We start from the raw sequence: 21,224 nt of genomic DNA on the forward strand, positions 1-21,224 counted from the left end.
TGGCTGCTCCCCCGCCCCGCACCCCGGCCGGGCTGCCCCGCGTGTCCGGCTTCCCCAGCAAGTGTCGGCGCTCCCCTTTGTGGAAAACGCCTTTTCCTTTATCCCCCGCCCTCAGGAAAGCATTTCGACGTAATTAAAGCCGCTGTTGGGGTGTTTTAAAGGGGATTTAAATAAACAATGGGAAAATTAACATTGACTCATTAAGCCTAAACAATGACATCTTGTTTTCTGACTTCAGCCCGGGAGAGCCTGGGTGTTAGAAAGAAAAACAAAAGGAGTGCAGCTATTGATGAGCTTTTGTGTGTCGTCCTTGTGTCAGGAACCTGAAGTTGGAATAGTGCTTTTCACCTAAATTCCTGCCTTTCATCTAAAGGTCGGGGAAGGTTCTTTATAGTTGTAGAGCTTGTGTAATTCTGCTTCACGTAGCATTAAGGTGCACTTGAAAAGAGTCAGGACATCCAGCAGTAATGAGTTGATGTTCCTTCTGAGTGTGTTAAGGCATGCACGCTTTGTAAGTCCTTATTAAACTGCTAGAAAGGCATGAGAAAATAGCTATCAGTGTGGTTGACTGCAGGGTTTGCACTACCTTGTCCTACCACGCTGTAGGTTTGGCTTCCTAACACAGCCCCAAACAGAGGGGCTGGTTTGCATCGTTCATTTCCTTCCTTACATGAAAAAAATGACTCTAAATTGATATTGAAATGGTCTGATTAGGTTTTGAAGTTCCTGTTTCAGGAAGTGGAGCCGGCAGGTCTTGGGTTTGAAAAGACATTTCTTGTAATTTTTTTCTTTGAGAGAGATGGGGAACCTCAAACAAGTTGGGTGCTCCAGGGTATGCCCATGAAATGGGTAAGCTTTGCAGTCCTTTCCTGCACATCTTCACCTTTGCTTTTTGCTAGGTGTCCCTGTTTGTGGGGCAACCCCTTTGCAAAAAAATAATTGTAGCAGCAAAACCTGTTACTGTGTCATTGCTCTGGTCAGGCAGGGAGAATGTGTAGTGATGTCAGAGAGGAAACAGGGCTCCATTACCCAATGCTGAAATCTTCAAAGCTGCTGAGCATGCTCAGAAACAATAACCCATGTCCCAACCCTGCTTTCCCTTGACTTTAAGAAAGGGCACTGTTTTTAAGTAGGACTGTATCCATGACAAATATCAGACTTTTCATCATCCTTCCCATAGACTAGAGCGAAAAATAAAAAGCTAGGTTTTTTTTTTATAGTAAGGTAACCTCTCTTCTCCCTGAATATTTGCCAGCAAGGACATATTTTACTTTGTGTGTTAAAGCTTCCTTTGAGGGACAAGGGGAATTGGTCCTCTGGGAAGAACAGTTTGGAGTTGGACCTGATTAAAGGGAGACTGGGGCCAAGTATCTTGGCCAAGGTCGCTCTGAATTGGTGGGACCTCAAGCACCCGTGTGTGTACCCTTGACAGTTGGTCAGTCTTAACAATTTTCCTGAGGTATATTGGTGGAGGAAGGCTTTTTGAACCTAATTTTTCCTTCTTCTTCATCAAAATCCCCTTCAGAGAAGATTTTTGAGTTTTTTCCTCTCTATTTAGAGAGGGAGTCACTTGAGATAGAGCAGTGGTGTGGAGTAAAGGGACTGGCTGGCTCTGCAGAGTGTTTGCAGGTCCTGTGTGAGAGCTGCACTGTGACAGTTGCTAAGCATAGGTAAAAATATGCCTGCAGCTTTTGAGCATCTCTATAAAAATGCTGGTCTCAAAAACTACAGCAAAAAATAAAACACTCTTGTTAGTGTGAAGTCACAAATTTATATGTAGGCTCCTGTTGTAGGTGTGTTTCTGTTGGTGTTAAGAATGAATGCCTTTTCCACACAGTTTCTAGCAGTTTAAATTCTGAGTTTCAGCAGGTGAAATTTCTGTCCGACTGTAAATGTGACCCCGTGTTCCTGCTGGTCTGTTGAGTCCCAAGTAGGCACGACAGAAGGGAGATGGTGCTCTAAAATTACCTGGCTTGAAGCAGGGAGGGATGTGGCTTGGCAAGAGGTGGAGGGAGGCTGCAGAGAACCCTTGGTTTTCATTCCTGGGTGATCTACTTGTGATCTTGATGAAGCAGAGGGATGTGTGACCATCTCGAGAGAGGAAGAGAAACAAAAGGTCAGGAGTAAAGCGTGGGGGTCAAAGGAGCCTTTTAGCTGTTTGGAAGAGAGGCAGATGCTTTGGGATTAGTGATGTGGCTAAAGGAAGACAGTCACTGGATGAAAGAAAATTAGCATTTTATGTTTTTCTCGAATATGAGCCTTCTTTCTGGAAGGAAACTGGAAAGATTCTCGGCTTGGGAGGGTTGGTTTGGCCAGAGTGTGAGTTGAGCATTGATATGGGGCAGGGGAGAGGTGAGGTTAGCAATGTGGGGTTAGCAGAGGTGATTTGGGGTTTCTGAGCTTCTGATATGCTGGAGAGAAGGGGATTAAAGGTGATAGAGCTTCTGAGAGCTGGGCTTTTCTCCCCTGTGCCTGACTCAAGGAAGCTCAGTGCAGTCGGGGAAGCTGGAATGGAAACATATAGCACTGGGGAATGGATTTGGGAAGGGAAGGACCTGAAGCAGCCGAGGAAAAGCAGGTATGAAAGGTCTGTAGGGCATAAAAAGATGGAGAAGGATTGTTGAGCAGGGGGATCAACTGAGGAGTGGAGAAATACGGGGGGAGGAGGAAAATACCTGTAACTGCAGCCAGAGTGATGTGATGGGACAAGGAAAGCTGCAGAGGGGTTCTACATAGTTCTGTGGAAAAGAGTAGCTGGTAAAGGATAAGGTCAGACATCCTTAAGGATAAAGGTTGTGGTGTGGAGGGGGAGGAGAAAGAGAATGTACTAGGAAATTATTCCAAGTCCTCTTTATGGTAGGGTGGAGGGAACCTCAAGGCTGAGGATGGTTTGAAAGCTGAAATTGCCAAAGGAGCAGGAACTGGCATTGGAGGATAACGCTGAGTGAGGTGATTAAGCAGCTTTTGGGGTTTTTCAGAGGATTGTCTTGTTCTTGCTGTGCTGCGTAGCTTTAGAAGCTGCTCAGATAGTGTAGATTGTCTTGTTTTGCTTTATGTTTCCAAATCTTCGAAGAACTCAAGGGAAAGCCCGTGTTTTTGTCTGTTTTGCAGATGGTAGAATTGAGGGCAGCTCCAGTGAGAGAAATTTGGCTTTGCTCTGTCCAGTAACACTTGATCTTTCCCTGACCATGGCAGCACAGCAGATTGTTCCTAGGCTTTAGGCAGGGAAATCAACTATGCAAGGGGGAAGGATATTACTGACCTTCCTTCTCTTTCTCTAGGCTCTGAAATGGCAAGTTAATTCTTCTGAATGGCTTACCCAGATAAATCCCAACCTTTTTCCCTTTTCCATGACAGAAGGGGATATTTTTGAGTGGGTAGCTGACCAGCTTAGTCCTTCCATTAGAAGCTTGTGCTGCTGATCCGTGGCAGGGCTGTCTGTCACTTCTCTGCCACCTCCTGCATTGACTGGCTTCCCTGTGGCTGAGACAAGCTTGTGAGCCACTGTAACACCAACTAATTATGAATGATAGCTGCTAACTATGCTAACACAGTCTTTTAGAAGCATTACTGCAAGCTGTGGGAACACATGAGCCTGCTGCAATAAGTAAATACATGTTTGAGTGTTATTTTTGTAATTGCAGTGATTTTATTCTTTAGATTAACTACACTGAACTCCAGGAATGGAAACTTGTGGATGTCTCCATATTGCTGAAATCCAGGGGTGCTTCCAGCTACAGATGTTGAGAAAATGTTTTATTGCTCTATCTTTCTCCTTTTCATTGTTGAAGCAGAAATATTACCAGCCATATGTGTAAATGTGTACAATGATTTCCTCTTCCTACATACATTGCACTTACTTGCATCATTAGCCAGACGGAACACAAACTGTTCTGTCTCCTGGTTTGTTGGGTTTTTTTAACTTTTTTGTATAGTCTGTATGATCCAATAACACTTCCACCAACCAGAAATGCCTGGTTTTCTAAAGTCCGTTGAAATGTGGCCAGTCTGAACCTCAGTTCTCCTATTTTTGCTTATACCAAGAAAGTAGGTGGGTTTTTCTCCCCTCCTCCCCCGAAAGGATTCAAAGAACCAAACGAGCACGTTGCTTCTCGTCCTGCCACGTCCAGCAAGTCGAACTGAGCACTGATGGCGTGGGGGGGGTTTATGCTTTTTAATTGGCAGAATGTCAGGGATAAGTTTTGTTCCCAAGCAGCTTAGGCAGCCCAGCTTACCGGGCATCTGGGTTGAGAGTGTGGAGTTCTAAAGTCTGTCCTAATGAGTACGTGCTGTCAGTGGCTTCAGCTTCAGTTCATTTCTTAACTGCTGCCTAAGGCACAGGTATTTGATTTTTATATCCTTCAGCAGGCCGTGACTGCTCAGTGGCTTATGTGGCAGAGTAAATTGGTGGCTTTTCTCTGGGCTGCAAGGAAACAAATAGGGTCATTCTCTTTTGCCTGCTTTTACTAATTGGGAGAACAAAAAGTTAATGCGGAGGGAACAAGAGAAAGAATAGGAGTGGAGTTGCTGCAAAATACATCCTGAGCTTCCAACTGATACAAGATCCCTGTGCTTGAATTTGCTTTGGACAGATGAAGCTGAGGGCAGCCCAGGAGGCAGCCCTTTCCATGGCATGTTGTCTAATTTAAGAATTGATCTGCAATCTTCTGAATTCTGTTAGTATTTTTTGGAGAGCCTGGTTTATCATTAGATTAGATGGTATAGGCACAGCACAGGAAGGATGGTGCTGTTACCTCCTTGGCAATTTGTGCTGACCTCTCTGAGCAAGGCAGGAGCACCAGAACTGTAACTGGCTTTTTAGCCTGCAGATGTGAGCAAGGAAGGGGGAAAACTGGAAGGGAAAAAAAATGCATTAAAAGTAAATCAAACAGTGTTCCTTCATGTTTAGAAGATCACTGGAGAATCTGAACTTCAGCATGAGTTTTTTGAACTCATGGTAAGTTCAGCTGATACAGTCCTTCTTGACTGATAATATTCAGTTGATATAGTCCTTTTTCTTCCCTGTGTTGGTTGTACTTCTCTCTACTGTTTTTTTTGTCACTCCTGTTTTCCTCTCTCATGCAGTGGATGTTCCTTATTGCTGTGCCCAGCTGAACAGGAAAGCCAAGACTTTATTCTTCAGTCCCACAAACCATGTTGAAGTTATCTCAGCTGCTTCTGCATCTCACCCATTCCAGAACAAAGCAAACCTCTCCTCACCAGTCTCTGGACACCCTTTGTGTGTGGATGGAGAGCTTGAGAAGTTCACACAAAAACACTGCTGCGGTCCTTGGCCAGTGTTTCTTCAGTTGACATAGTCTTTTTTTCCTACCATGTAGTTTAAAACCTGTAGTGATTCTTGTTGCTTTCCATCTTCAAGCAGATCTATGAGCAATTAATTTGAGATTTTCGCCACCTACAGTTTTAAAGTTGGAAGTTGATACTAGGAGGTTGGCTTTAAATATCCAGGTATATTACCCTTTGATTTTCATCATTTGATCCAGTTTTGAGCCCAGGAATTAGTGTTTGATCACAGGATCTTTTTCCTTTGAAGACAGCTGGTGATGGTGAACATCTTCCTTTGTAGATTGTTCTTGTGGTTTGACTACTGGAAGGTGTATGTGCCTTGATTTTTCTTCTAGATTTCTCTCTTCCCAGCTTGTAGCTGTTGTTTCTTGTTACATCCTTCTCTACTGTGCCAAAACCTACATGAGTACACTGCCTCTTCTGATGTAAGGGCATATATAACAGTTCTGTCTTAGTCCTAAACTCTTTTGAGAGCCTTTAAGGTCTGATCTGAGTTACCTTCAGTTAATGATCTACTGTAGGACATTGTGCTATTCCTCCTGTGTTGTTGTGGCTTTCTGCATCTTCCCCATTTGTGAGTAGAAGACTTAGAGGAGTCTAGAATAGACTTCCATCTGTGTAATCTACAGAGATAAACACTTCTTTTGCTACCTTATTCATATTTGTTGTTCCTTTGTTGCACACCCTTGGACTGTATTTTTCTCCTCTTTCCTTCTGCATGGCATGGAGAGGTTTTAACTGGGATTTCCTCCTTGGGCACAACCTGGTGCTCCAGGTGTTTGTCCAGGGCTTTGTGAAAACAGACTGTGTTAGTGAGTTTAGACCTTCTTCCATGGTTCAGGTTGCTTTGTGACACAGTGTCCACCTTGCTCTTGTTGGGCTTCATGACCTGCAAACTGAGTGGGGAGTTGCTGTGTTTCCCCTCTGGGTTTTGGTAAAAATGCTGAACTGAGCCTTGTGGAATGAGTTTAGGAGTTTGAATCCAGTTGCTACTGAGTGAGGATTTTATGGGATGTTTTGGTTTAGAAACAATCCTTCATCAAGTCAAAACACCATAATAAGAAAAAAAGACTGTACTATGACAGCTTGGAGGTTTGTGGTGGTAAATAAATGATGCCCTAGATATTAACTGGTTAGTGCCCTGTGCCATCAGGGCATTTTCTTGTTTGAAAGTCCTTGTTAGTCACAAAGACTCGAATGCTGGGAGCTGCAGCATCTTCTGCGTTGAGGTATGCTAAGAAATGGCTCAAGGAAAACTGGGTGAGAGAGACAAATGCTTCAGTGCAGTTGCTGGAAGGGCTGAAGAACTGAACACCATCCCTGGTGTGCTGGAACAGCTCCAGAGCTGGCGTTGGTAGCAGCAGGAGGAATCTGAAAGACATTAAATTGTTCTTGCTTGGTGCCAAAGTATGCAAAGCACAGCGAAGCAGGGACCTGCCTCTGGCTTCCACTCCTTTCTGTACAAGCTGTTTATCTCTGAACCGTAGAACATGTTTTTAATTGGACAGCTTTAACTAGGTATTTACATGCACATTTTCCCTGTTAAAAGCTCTTGACCTATATGAGTAGTCTGAGTGTTCTGGCAGGTGTTTTTTCAGTGGTTTTGGACTTCACAGGTAGAATTCTGCCATCAAAATTATCTTTTAGTTTAGTAAACAAAAGGTGCCATCAGCTTCTCAGCATGTAATTACAAGGTGTTTCTTTCAAAAGTTGCCAATTTAAATTCATATCCAAATCTTGAGTGATTGCTTTTGTTGTATTGACTTGAGAAGATTTTCAAGTACTCTCGAAATAATTGAAAATTGTGTGTTTGCCCAAAATGAGGTTTTGCTGCAGCTTTCCCAAGATGTTGACTGTAAATATTAAGCTGTTTGGGAGGGTGTGAAGAAGTGCAGTGTCCGGATCTACCCACTTGCTTTGCAAGAAGAAGAAGGGACTGGGAAAGTGATTTATAAGGTGCAGAAGGCTGTGAGAACACTGGCTGCTGATTGTGGGTGCTCTGCCTCTGTATTGCTAGGAAAGGATAATTGATTTTTGTTGAGTCTTTGCAATCACCACAGGGAACAACAGGAAAAAGGATGATTTTATTTTGGGAAACATTAACAAAGGCTTTCCAGGTACTAGTACAAAGTTGCTTTTGTATTGCTTTTTATAGTTTTGAGAAATGACATGGCCTTTGAAATGATCCAAAAAAGCTCCCAGGGCAAGCAGGGTTGGATGGAGCTTCTAGGTGCATATTGGTCTTAAAAATGTTTCCTTCTGAGTGAACATTCAAGAAACACTCCTAAGCTATGCTTTCCTGGAGTTGTTTTTGAATTCTCTGGGTGGATTTCTAAACATCAACATGGTTGTCTGCATCAATTATGTTCTGGAGATCTTCCATGGTAGAGAGTCATCAGGTCCTGCTCAGCTTAAAAGGGCAGCATAAATTACTGCCTGAGATTTGCAGTCAGTGTACACAGGATCTTACATGGATCTTGGGGAGAAATTATAAACTCATTACATTCTGATTGTGTGTAATAAACAGTTGATTAGTTATGGTGAGCAGGGTCTGGTTTTAACACCTTTCCTCTCCCATCTGTGTTGGCTGAAATTCACCAGTGAGATTGGCAGACGATGTAGTCAATAGAGTCCCACAAATAAAACACAGTACTGGCAGACTTTTTCATCTGCACCTTTCAAACTCCATCCTTGCCTGGGGTTGGTTTCTCTGCCCAGTGTGTAGTCCTAGAGCTGTGCTGGTGGCACTTTCACCTCCAGGGGTGAAAAGAGGTGGGTGGGTCCAGCTGGCATCTCTGCAGAGCTGGCACAGCTGACCATGCTGGAAAGATTTCTGAAAGGAGAACTAGACACTAAATGTGGTGCAGAATGAGATGGATGTTGATTGTGGTTTGCTGAAATTCTTCTCTTGGGGTTAGGTCTGGTGCTCCATCAGGACCTCACAGGGTGGTCACTGTGTCTGCCTCTCTTGGCCTTTCACTGCTCCTGGACTTGCAGTGTTCACCTGGGGGTCCTGGGTGTGGAGAGCTTGCAGGAGCTCTGCTGGAGCCACCTTTGGGAAAAGCTGATGGACGTTGAGGTGTCTTGTCCACCTAAAGGCTTTGTAACTGCTCAAGCTCCTCCTTTAAAAAGGTACACATTGGAAATAAAATAGGGTATTTGCTTCTGGAATCGCTGACATTTTTCTTTATCTGTGAAGGTGCCATAGAAATGCAGGCTGCAAGGATTTTGGAGAGGTGGCATTTGCTCCCTAGTTGTTGATATGCCGCTTCAGCTCCCTGTCTCCACTGGGGAGACCTTCCATCTGTGCTGTCCTGTCCTGGCACTGCTGCAGGAAATGTCAGCTGTGCTTTCCAGAGGGCACTGCAAAATACTCTGTCATTTATAGCCAATGCAGCCTGCCCTGCCTGTGTCTGCACTAGAAAATGGCCTTTTCTGTGGGTACTCGTTGCTCTTTTCAAATATTCCTAGTGTCTCAGCTGCTGCTTTGCAGCCTAATGCCTTCAGAGCTTTCAGGAACGGGGAGTGGGCTTGGTTAAATGTCTTCAAGTGGCACTTGTGGGTAACAGCCCTGAATTTGATGACTTAATATTTTTGGAAGTTTAAGGTTTATTGATTGAATTAATGGATAAATAGAATATGCAGAAGTGGTGCTGACTCGCTTTGGTGTTTTAAAATTCCATTTCTTAAAGTAAATGCAATACAAATGTTATTTTTTTAGTCTTTTCCTGATATTCTACCAGTGTGAAATTAATTTTTGAATATGTAAGGAGCACACTGTGCTCTTCTAAAGTGCAGTTAAGCAATCACGATCAAGCTGTGCTCTTTTCCATTGGATTTAAGAAACAATTATGGTGAGTATAGGGAGGCTTTTCTGCAGAATTATTCTTCAGATTGTTATCTGCATGGTCACAGGAAGCAGTGTTTCTCTGCACCTTCCTAAGCTGGTCCTGGAATTCACTATGGACATAAATAGATTGTTTCTGCTTCGACATCTCAACAACTGCATTCTGAGTGTTTCCTCCCCAGTCATCACAAGGTTTAGTGCTCTTAGGCATAGATTTTTGCTGGAGTATTTTCTTATTTTACTCTCTTCACACTGGAAAGGCATCTTCCCTGTGACTTGTGGAGCAGTCAAAGTTTTCCCCAGGTCCTCTCATTCTGGGCTCTTTGTATCCCACTTCTGTTGGCTTTTGTAGCTTACATCATCTTCTTTCCTATTAATAATAACGGTGGTGTAACTGAGCTCTCTTGTTAAGCAGTAACTGAAAGGGCAGCTGAATGAAGGCATTCTGAAAGAAAACCATGGCTTGCATGTCTCCATTATCCTGCTCTTTTGTTGGAGTTTTCTCCTGTCTCCACATGCAAGCCCTGTTTCAAGGTTTGGGAACACAAGACTGGAAATGCAGACTGCCAGACTGCCACATTTACTTCTCTTTCAAAATAATATATGGATAATTTAGAGCTGTTTGTAAGAGAAACCACTAATTCCTGTCAGGAATTTGCACTCTATGGAATGTATTTTGCATGCTGACATCTTCATATCCTCTGTGCTTGGACAGATTGGAAAGAGCAGTCCAGTAATTAATATCCAGGGAGGTCTGATAGCCTTGAAGCAGCTGAAGTGACTCATTGTTCTTTCCTCCTTGTGTCCATGATGCTGTAGGTGACTTAGGAAATGCTGTGATCGAAAGTTGGGTCTGGTTTTGGATCCACCCTTTTGGTGGAGTGAGAGGGAAGGAGAGAGTCCATTTTTCTTGTGCCTTGTAGTAGTGAAGATGCTTTTAAAATTTAACCACCCCCCCACCGTAGATGCTTTTGTCTTTGCCCAACTTCATGAAAAGGTGCTTGGTGCAGGGGATAGAATTAACTCTGTGATACTGAACTTACTCTGATAAATGGGTTTTAATCAACAATTCATTTCACTTGCATTGAGTCATTTATTGGCAACAATTCTTGCTGTTAAAGATTTTGGGATGGAAGTGTGATTAAGTTATTAATATTTCTTTTAATTATACTGACTGGGTCTCACTGCTACAATGTTTAGGACCTTATAAGTAAGATAAAAAGAGCAGTCCTCTTTCCCCTTAGCTATTTAATGTGGAATTTTTCAGAAAATGCAGTGACTCCAACCCAGTGACTGGGTTTTGGAGAAAATGGCATTTGCTTGGTTGCAGCTCTGAGGTATTTACAATCCAAATAAGGGCGAATAAGGATCTAAAATCCTGCACGGAGGCAGCTTTTGTTTGTTGGTTTTTCAAATATTGTGTTCATAACTTGGCCGCTCAGTGTGTGAGGGCTCCAAGACCCAAGGTTTGGCTAAGAGCTTCATGTGAAGATCAAACAATGGGAAAATGGAGGAGAGGACATGTGACTGTGAGTAACCAAAACGGGTGGTTAGCCAAAGTTCAGATGATATTACACAAAAATTACAGGATGCAAAACCTTTTGGTTCCTGGAGACAAACACAACAATGGTGGAGTATAATAAGAAATGTTTAGATGTTGAAGGCTTGTATTTGCTGCTCATCCAAGTAGTAAAATATTCAATTTCACTGCTTGTAGTGAGCACTTGCTGTAGCACAAAGTGATAGCAATAAATGATGCTGAGGTGGAAGCCCCTCCTTATTTGCTCTGCTCTTCAAGGGTGGAGGTAGCACCTGTAAGGAAGTGATAGAGGAAGGGCAGCATGTTGTGTTTTGAAAGCAGAAGTGAGAAAGCCTGATACAGGCAGCTTTAAAATGGAGGGGCAGGGGATGAGAGGGAGAAGGGCCCTGAAATCCTTGTCCATAGGAGAAGACAGAAACTTTATTGTTAGCTAACAAGGCCAGAATTTTACTGTATCTCTGTAATAGTCATATAGGGAAGAAGGTATGGGAATAGGTTTTAAGTAGTGCTGGTTTTAATGCAGCTGCTATTTTATCGCCTGGTATCCATTTTGTAGGGGTCAGATTCTTCTTTTCACCTGTTTCCTCTGAAGGGGGAAGCATCCCTCAGGGCTGCAGAAGACATCAACAGAATTTTAATATGTGGTCTGTGCTTACAGTTCATGTCTGCCAAAAATGGAGTTTATTCTTAACAGAGTCAACATTTATGGTTTAATTAATTGTTAGATTAAAATGTTACAGTATTTTTGTCTTCCTCTGATTCATTGTCTTAAGATACAGCAAAACAGAACTGTTCTATAGATGCGTTTGATGTGCCAAGGTGAAGGATTGGAAAAGAAGGAAACCAGATGGAATTCCCCCCAGCTTGTTCCTTAGCCAGTTCCAGAGATGAGGAAGCAAAGGGACAGACTGTCCTGCCTCCAGCCCCACAGAGTCCCAGCTCCAAGAGACCTGTGCTCACCACCAGGGCAGATAACATCTCCTCAACAAGTGCTTGTCATGGCCCTGGAAGCAAGAGCCATTTTTGTCCTTGCTCATTAGGCACCATGAGGCTGAACACACTCATACATTTGCCCTCAGTATGACTGTTGGATTATTTATCCTGCTTTTTTTCCAGGGTGAACTACTTTAGGGTGGAAGGAAAGTATTTGCTTTATCATTTAAGTATTGATAAATACAGAACAGTATCTGTGATGAGTATTGATTTCATTTAACTTTGGGCACTTTGTTATTCTGATGCCTTAAAATGCCCAAGCCTGTAACAATCAGCTTCCCAATACAGTCAGCAGTTTGCCAGCATCCCAGCAGGGCTTGTTCCCGACTGCTCGGGTGACATTTGCATGCCCAGGAGTGGAGGGGGATGGGAAGCCCCCCTGCCTGGTTTGAAAACTCTTATTAATCGTCTTGCTGCTATCTCTAAAAACAAGCAGCTTATCATCACTCCCTTTCCCAGCAACAAAACCCACAAATGTAGCTGTAAATCATAAACCCCAAGGTATATAAATATATAAAACGAACCCCGAAATATATTAAGTGGATAATCGTGGGATCAGTAAAATGGCTTTATTTGCTTTTGTCTTCTTTTCGTTTGTCTGTGCTGGGGTGAGTGCTCAGGCTTTTGTGTAGTTTCTGGGAGGAGACATTGTTTTTAAGCACAGGAGAATCCAGTTGTAAAGCCTGCCCTCAGCAGGGCTGCTTTCAAAGGGGAACTGACCCTTGCCTTTGGAAAAACAATTTTAACTGTCTTGGCAGGCAGCTCGCTGAAGGAGATGGTGAGTAGGCAGAAATGTTTTGCCAGCTCCAGGTAATTTAGTTGGAATATTCTGAGCTATCTGCAGGCAGCAACATCAGGCTGTGAAATTAGGCGTGGGGGTGGGGGGCATATGTCTTTGTTGCTGAGAGTGTTCCAAGTGTCTGTTAACAAAATGTTACGTGGATTTAATTGTTTATAGATCAAGTTTTAAGAACGTTTTTTCATTTTAGTAATGTGCTCAGCAGTCAACAGTGCAAATTCATTGGCAGCATGCACACCCCTGGCTGCCTTTGTTCTCTTGGGCACTACTTTTTGGGAGGTTGGGTAGTGTCCTTTGAGCCCTCCAGAGAGGTTTTTGTTGTCCTCTCCCTGCTGGGCTTCCCCACTTTACCCCACACACTGTTCATCTACACTCTGCCCAGCTCCAAGAATTACTACCTTATTTTTAAGCAGCTCAACAACTGCATGTGCCTGGCAAGTTTGCCTTCAGCTTGTTCCTTGAAGGCTGTCCAAGAAAAATGGATGGGAATGGATTGCTGCCTGTAGATTTAAGCCCCAAATTTGCTCTGGAGAGGCCGTGGGAAAGACAACTACTGGGAGCAGAGTGTGGCCTGGGAGAATTAGGGCTGTGGACGCAGATGATGTATGGGCTGGCAGTTGGGGCACCAGAATCAAAGCACGTTCTCTTGGCAACAGGTTTTTGTCAAGATGGTCTCTCACAGATTTGCATTACTGGATACGAACACTCGTTCCAGAGGGATTTTTGGAGGCTGGTGCCTGGCTTGTAACGTTCCAACCAGCGCTCCGTTACAGCTGCCGTTTGCTCTTTCACATGCTGGCTTTCATTGCACTTCTTGGAGGAGCAGAAGTTGGTGTCAGTAGAAAGCAGGAGGGTGACAACATGTTTCTCTTGGCAGTGATGCTGGGTCTTCCTGCTCAAAGTCATTGTGGAGCTGGGATGCAAATAAAAGCTGCCAGATGCTGGGTGTTGGCTGGGCAACCAGAGGGGTTTCAGTGGCCCCGTGGGGCCTGGGAAAGGAGCAGGGGTGACATCTGGGGTCTGAGCCACCTCCTGGGGCTTCACAGGGTGGTGACACTGCGCAGTGCCCAGGGAAGGTAGGAGAACCCACTGAAGCAGCCCCCATCTGTGGCTTTTGTGCTCATCTCTGCTGCAGGCATCTCCTGTTTGCTCTTGAGTCTGCAGCTAAAAAGTCCATTTTTTCCTTTCCAGATCAGTGCAGGCAGTGGTGGATGTTAGTGCTGCATCCTGGGCTGTTGAGTGCCCAAAAATGGTCCACCATGTTTGAAATGTCAGGAATTTGAGGTTTCAGAAACCTCTGAAATTACAGCAGACCTACAACAGTGATGTCTGGAGTTTTTTTCCCCTAAAATGGCTATTTACAGAATCACAGAGTGGTGGAGTTGGAGGGGACTGGTGGAGATCACCTAGTCCAACCCCTTGCCAGAGCAGGACCCTCTAGAGCAGATCACACAGGAACCCAGGAAGGTTGGAATGTCTCCAGGGATGGAGACTTTCTGGAGGACAGGAGGTCACTGCCATTTGCCCTCCTAGCTTGTGAGACCTGTATGTTTAGTATCCAGGGAAATGCATGGGAAGCTTGTATTTTCCTGTAGTGGGTGTTGGGGAGGGTTGCTCAGCTCTGGTCTGGCTGCAGGGCTGTCATTGTTTGTGGCACTGCTGGGCAGGGGAGGGGTTGTGCTGTTCAGAAACCAACAACCTTAGAAGTGTGTGTGATGGACCTTGGAGGCTGGGCACAGGACAACAAAGCAACAACCCTGTTTAATTTTCTTGTCCACTTCAATTATTGTACATGGCCAGTCTGTAGAACTGAAGGTGTTCCATGGAGTTGCTCGAAGAGTAAGGAAGTGAGGTGCTTGGATTTATAATTTTGTAGGGTTTTCTTTGCTGTGTATTTATTAGTGCCCTTCCCTTGTATATCTCTTAGTCTCCTTCCTGAGTCCTGTCACTTTTTGTGTGGCATTTTTGGGTACTGTGCTGGAACCCGAACTCTTTGTGCCACCAGACGTTCTCATGTGGTCAGCTGGCTGGGGACACTGCTCGTGACTCAAACAAAGGGCTTTTTCATGTGTTGGAGGATCACTTCCAGGGATGGTTCCCTCTGCAGCTGCCTGTATTCAAGGAAAGGGCAGCTCCAGACCATCAACAAGTGCTGTGGGCACAGGGAGAGATTTTCTTAGGCACCACTGTGGGTTTTTGTTGATTTAAGGTGTGTGAAATTCCATGTATGCCTCAAGCAGATTGGCTTTCCTGCTGCAGGGAAAGCCTGCTCTGCTTTAAAAGAAAAAAGATGACAAAAAATCCACCCTTTATCATGGTGGTGGGCTCAGTTCCTTCTTCGTCTTGTCCTTTGTGGGTTTTAAGGCCAGCACTGGTACTTATGCTCAGTATTTAGGAGACTTCATAAAAACAAAGTATTGCCATTGTAAATGTTTGATACTTTGCCAACTTCCGTAGTTTATGGTTATCATCAAATTGGCTCAGTTTTTAGAATAATTTATTTTTTCTTCTTCTTGGAGCCTGCATACTGAATTGAGCCTGTATTTTACAGGATCATAGGATGGTTTGGGTTGGAAGGGACCTTAAAGATCATCTAGATCCAACTCCCTGCATGGGCAGAGACATCTTCCACCAGCCCAAATTGCTCCAAGCCCCCCGTTCATTTTCTTGCCAACAAAATGACATAAAACACAACAAATTACACCAATGTACAAACTGAATTTTGAAACTAGCCTGTTGGCAACGTGTCCTGTGCTGTGGAGCTAACCTTCATCTTCTTTTCCAGGGCAATCACTTTGACCAGTATGAAGAAGGGCACCTGGAGATAGAGCAGGCATCGCTCGACAAGCCCATAGAATCGGTAAGACACACACTGCCCAGCAGCACCGACCCGGCAGTTAGACCCCGATCAGATGGTACTTGATGTGAATGCAGTCAAATCCCATAGGCCTGGGCATCCTTCTGGCAGTAGAGTGTTAATTGTGGTGGTAAATTGCATGCTGAGATTTAAGTGGGCCTGGGATTTAATCTTTAAGTACTTCTAAAACTCTAAATTGTAGTTGGACGTGGTACTTCAGGAATTACTGAAAGTAATACATTCATTCATAGATATTTATTTTAAGTTTTGACACTTTTTGTTGAAGAATCAGTTTAATTCCTGTGCAAACTTGATGGAATAGTGCAGGAAAATGTATTTTGAGCCTTTTTTTAGTTTATATTTTTTGAAAACTCCAGGTGTGTTAAAGGGAATTGTTAGAATGACATCTGGCAGTAGGGAAACACAGATGCATTAGTGTTAGTGTAGCAGCTCTGCCCCAGGAATCTGAAACTGCACCCTGAGTTGCTTTAAAGCATTGCTTTGCTTTGAACTAGGTGTGGAGACCAGAGCCATAAGTTGAGGAAAGCAAAACTTCGTTTAGTTTTGCCTTTGGAAGCTTTTTGGAGCTTTTTAGAGTTAGGCACGATAGCTTGTTCAGCCTAAACTGGACCCAAGTTTGGCCTTAGCCAAGTTTCCCTTGTAGTTTCAGTATGAGAGCAAGAAAACTTGTAGTGGATAATCAAGGGTCACTTTGAGGTGTTCAGATTAAGACTAGAGTTTTGTTAAGAAAGTACCTCGAAAGTATTTCAGTTCCCTCCTAATAATTTCAGTTCTTGATTCAAGTTTCTTCATGTTAGTCTGCACTCAGAAGAAACTTAGCCAAAGATCAGTATCTATTTTTCATTCATGTGTAGGTTGGTGTTGTGTGTGTTTGTGTGCGTGTTAGATGTTTACCAGAAATTTACACAACTTGGGGTGTTCGACATTTTTCTTCCGCAGCAGTTGGCCCATATTAGCTAAGCAGCCATGATCTGGTTTGTATTGCACGGTCTGCCTTTTTTAATTTCTTCTCTAGGGTTTCCTTTCCCCCCCTTCTTATTTCTGTTCTTCTGGTCCAGTGAACACTGCATATAGTACCTACTGTCTTAATGTGCTGGCATGATGCTAGATTTAGGCATGGCAGTAATTGATGACGCATGAGATAATGCTGCAGAGATGGGAATTTGGATTCCATGTTCTCCTGAATAGTTCAATCTTAAGTTGTGCCATGGGGATCTTAATTCAAACATTGAGCTTGTTTCCTTATGTAAACATAATGAGGAATACCTGGTAGCCTGCTCTGTGCCACGCTGGAAATCAACATTTCCAAAGAATTCAAATACTTCTTCCTGACTAGGCTGGTGATCTGATTTCTGAAAGTGTTTTCCCAATCAGAGGAGTAGAAGTGGTCAGAGATGACTCCTGATGCCTACAGAAGCATGCAGTGTGAACAGGCACACACTGCAGCTTGGATCAGATGTAGTGCTTCCATGCAGTTTGATTAATGTGGAACTGCAGCAGAAAAATGAAACTCAATTACAGCTTTAATATTTTATTCATATATATGTCACCATCAGGACATTATTAATCTCTACAACTTTTTGGTAGGTTTTACTATGTAGAGTTGAACCTTATGGTTCAATTTGAAAACAGTTTGATGGAGAGGACAACAGAATGGCTTGCCTCTTTGGGAGGAGTAAAAGTTAAAGCCTCAAGCTGTTCTTAATTTAAAACCCAGTTGGCTTTGCTCTTCTTTTGTCTGTAAGAAGAGCAACAAGCATTTGAGGTGCAAGAGCCCTAGGCTGGGACATGAGACTGGGATATGAAGGAGTCCTAGAGCTGAGCAGATGTGTGTTGTGCATTGTCACAGCAGCTGTGCTCAGGTCAGTGCACCCTTGAGCTGCCTTCATGTGTTGGTCACGGAGTGGAAAAGCTGTGCCCTGCTGCACAGGGTGATTTTTTTTTTTTTTTTTTTAGCCTGGTATCAGAAACACACTGGTCACTTTTAAGGCTAATCTTCACATTGTCTTAAGTACATGATTGGTTCCTAAAATTAAATCCTGTAGCTGGAAGCATGAATAACTTTGTCAAGTTTCCTGCTGCCTGTGAAGATGATTTTGCTCTGTTAATGACTTGTGTGCTTTTAAAATTGGTGGATTGCACATATTAAGAGAGGGAACATCTTTCTTATCAGAGTGTAGTGGTGTGCCACTCCTGCAAGATATTTCACTAGGAAAGGGGAGTCCATACCACTTATTTCATCTTGTATTTTATGCTTTTGGCTTACCCAGAAGTGGATAACATCCTTGAACTTAAATTGAGAGGGAAGGAGTCAGGACAAGTATATAATTTGCAAATACTGCACGTCAAAATATTTGCAGTATTAACATTTATTCACAAATTGTTTTATAATCCTTACCCAGTTTTCTTGTTAGCAGTGCAAGTGACCTTTAAAAAGGAATCTGCTCAGAGTAATGAGTAAGGGCCTAGGATTCACATTATGGAAATAGTTGGGATGACAGATGTCTTTGTGTGAGGAAGGGTGTTTATAACAGCAGCAGATCAAAGCACTTCCCAGTTAAAAGTTTAAGGTCTGGTTATTCTACAGGCTGAAAAGTGGATTAAGTGTATTTTCTCGGATGTGTTTCTCACATCTTAGTGATATGAAAATGCTTTAAAGACTAAAGGTAGCTGTATTTGGAAATCCCAGGGGGCAGAGGGCTTCACTTGAGGTGTACATTTGACAATCACTGAAGTGAGATCCATCTCTGCAGCATTATCTGTTGAGAGGTGCTGACTGTACTGCTACAGCATGCAACTCAAGGGTGGCTGGAAAAATAGGTTTGGGAGTCTACAGATCATTACAATGTTGAAATGTGTCCTCAATTAGTGTACTAGTATATATTTTTTTCCTGTGGAAATCCTGCTTTTTACAGCTTGTTTAGGCCAAAGATGTCTGGACTGAAACATGCGACTGTAACCAAAGTGCATTTCTGGAAAACAGAGCAGACATGAGCTAGTGGATGGATGTAGCCTGAAGGAGAAGCCAGCTATTTTCCATGACTAAATGGAAGAAAATATTCATATCAATGGACTCTTCCTAGCTGCAAATCCTGATTTTTATTCCCCCCCAACCCCTCCAAATAACTTTTTTTTGGTTCTGCTTTGGAAGTTGATGCACTGGCTGTTCACGTCAGTAGAACCACTGGTATCTGGTGTCCTTGAAAAATCCAAGCACTTAATCCTTTTTTTAAATTCAAGAAGCTGCATGCATTTGTTTTAAAGTATTTTAAGTGCACTGAGTTACAAATGGGAAGCCACAAAGTACTGCAGCTTTAATAGAATCCAGATTTTCTTTGCATTAATTCCTTATTTCTCCTTGTTTACTGAATCTCCTTGCTGTGAGTTCCTAGTTCTCTGTCCCCGGCAGTGCAGATGCAGGAGGAGATAGCCCCATGTCCCCAGGGCCCAGAGGACAGCAGCCCTTCCTTGGGCAGGCAGGTGCAGTGTCAGGGACACCAAACTGTCCCCGTTGCAGGTTGGAGGCCAGACTGTGCATCACCCACTTATCTTGGAGCTCATTAGTTTGTCCTTGTCATAACTAACATATCCTTTTCCCCCCTTTTCTAATTCTGCCCAGTTACACAAGGAGGTCCCTGGACCACAGGAGCTTTCAGGCTGTAGTCAGTAGTGGTTTGGCCACCCCAGGCTGTGGCAGAGGAGCTGCAGCCAGGTTTTGTTGCACTGCATATCTGTACAGATCTGTGGACTCCACTAGTTCCAAAGTGTCATTTGATGAGGCTGCTGATTTGACATTTAGCAGTAGCCATATGTGGACAGTGCTATAAATAATGTGCTTCTTGAAGCTGAATGGTGTAGCATTACTATTTGGCTTTTCTCTCTAAGTCTTCATTGTGTCATCTGTAGTGAGCTATAGGTTTTGTTTTGGGAATCTTTTCAACCTCTTGTTTGCATGGGTTCACCCAGTAGCATCCGATCCTTGCTTATAGATTCCTCCATACACAGTCAGCACAGCTTACAATCCACTCAAGAGGTGAATGGTTCATGCTGAGCCCAAGAGATGTGAGCACAAGACATAGGGTGGCCTGGGGATCTCATGGAAAACCTGGATCAGGCAAAACCAGTGTTCTAGTTTATCTGAAATGCAGCTCAATCCACCCACTGCAGTTTGCATCCCACGTACAACATCATCAGAACCTTGCAGTTCTTGTACCCATCTTCTCATTGTAGATGTATTTTTTTTTTCTATTGGACAGGAAGGACCTTTGTAAAAAATTTGTGGTGAGAATATCCTGATCTCAGGAATTACTGATACCTGTGGAAGGCAATCCAGGGCATCCTGTCAGGGCCCAGGATGGGGAAATGGGAAGGCCAGTTTGAGCTGCTGGAGAAGGTCACTTTGGATGAGATTTTTCCAAAGTAGCTTAGTCAGCTCCTGTGACCCTTGGGAAAGTCAAGACCTGCACGTTTCCTACGTGCTTTTGGAAGAGTTCTCCATCTGCAAATAGAAAAGATCACCATTGAACAGCTCCAAAGGTGTGACCTGTCCCACCAAGAGCCTGCCCAGCCACTGTCTGGCCTGAGCATCCTGCAGGCTGGGGCCCAGCATTGTCCCCAGCACCACTGGCCCTGCCAGCTGCAGGCATGAGGAGCTTGGGTGGTAAATGAGAGCCCACTTGCTCACTCAGACACCTCTTGGGAGACTTATTTTGGCTGCTTCAATAATTTTTTATCGTGGCTGTCACACAAGGAGCTGCAGAAGGGCAGAGTAAGAAGGTGAGGGGGCTTGTGGCAGCTCTGCTGAGAAACAGGAGGATTTGCTGCTGGTGTTTTTGTGGATTGCTGTGATTCTTCTCATAGGAAAAATTCCTACAACACGAGGATAGTTTATTTGAAAGGAATGAGAGTCCTTGACATCAACAGGAAGTTTGGTGTGAAAAAAGACATCTTTTCTATGTGACAGAGTCCACACTTTTACAGAATTTACACTTAAAAATGTAATAAAAAAAAAAAAAGCCACCAGCTGTTGAAACATTTGCTGCCCCATGGCAAATTTTGGTCCTAATATACCCAGCTACTTCCCAGGCCACCAGGCTTTGCAGAATGGCTCCAACATGGGAGCCCAGCAAGCCTGGCCTTTCAAAATTCAATTTTTAGGGCAGTATTTCTGCTGAAGAGCAGTCCTGCCAGTCTGCCTCTGTGGGAGCTCTGCCATGGGGTTTGAAATGGAGGAAGAAAGTGGCTAGAAATGTCCCATGTCAAATGTTAAATTGAACACTTAGGGTTTTTCTCCCTTTTCAGTAAAACAGCAGATGCTCTATTTCAATTCAGTATTTAAAATTAGGAAGTAGTTTCACTGCTTAGAGCAAATAAATGGAAGTGACTGGAAGGGAAAACACCCCCTTCTTGGGAACCAAAGCAAATATTCGAGTATAATTCCAATTTATGTCAAACAACTTGTGACCATCCTCTTGAGTGGCTTTGTAAAAGTGGTGCTAATGTGTATAACCCTTCTAAATTTTTCTTTTTTTCCCTTTAACATTTGTTTACCCCTTCACTGTGTCAGTCACAACACACCGCTCTTGAATCTCCCAGCTGGTCTTGACTTGTTGAATTTATTTTATGCTTTCACTCTTCTTTAATAAATACATTACTTGCAAGCAGTGAATTGAAAACAAAGCAAAAGAAAAAAAACTACCATTAGTGATTGGACAGTTTCTTACTTTGTGTTACATTTAACTGTTCTTTTGACAGCCCAGTTTTTAAAGCCAGGTTCGTATGGAAATGCTTTCACTCCACTTGCACTGCTTTTGGAAATAGCATATTGCTTCATCTGTCTGTTTATTTTAGTGCATTCATA

General features: G+C 43.4%; 1 protein-coding gene across 1 annotated transcript in view; it reads left to right on the forward strand.

The window, feature by feature from the left end:
- Positions 1-15,277: 15,277 nt before the first annotated feature.
- GPATCH8 (G patch domain containing 8) overlaps positions 15,278-21,224 on the forward strand; it is a 45,165-nt gene continuing 39,218 nt past the window's right edge. Inside the window, exon 1 of the mRNA XM_009995701.1 lies at positions 15,278-15,346. The gene's annotated coding sequence lies outside the window, so the exon portion shown is untranslated. The remainder of the gene's footprint in view (positions 15,347-21,224) is intronic.

Source organism: Chaetura pelagica, unplaced genomic scaffold (assembly GCF_000747805.2).
Source record: "Chaetura pelagica isolate M959 unplaced genomic scaffold, ChaPel_1.0 scaffold604, whole genome shotgun sequence".
NCBI classification, from domain to species: domain Eukaryota; kingdom Metazoa; phylum Chordata; class Aves; order Apodiformes; family Apodidae; genus Chaetura; species Chaetura pelagica.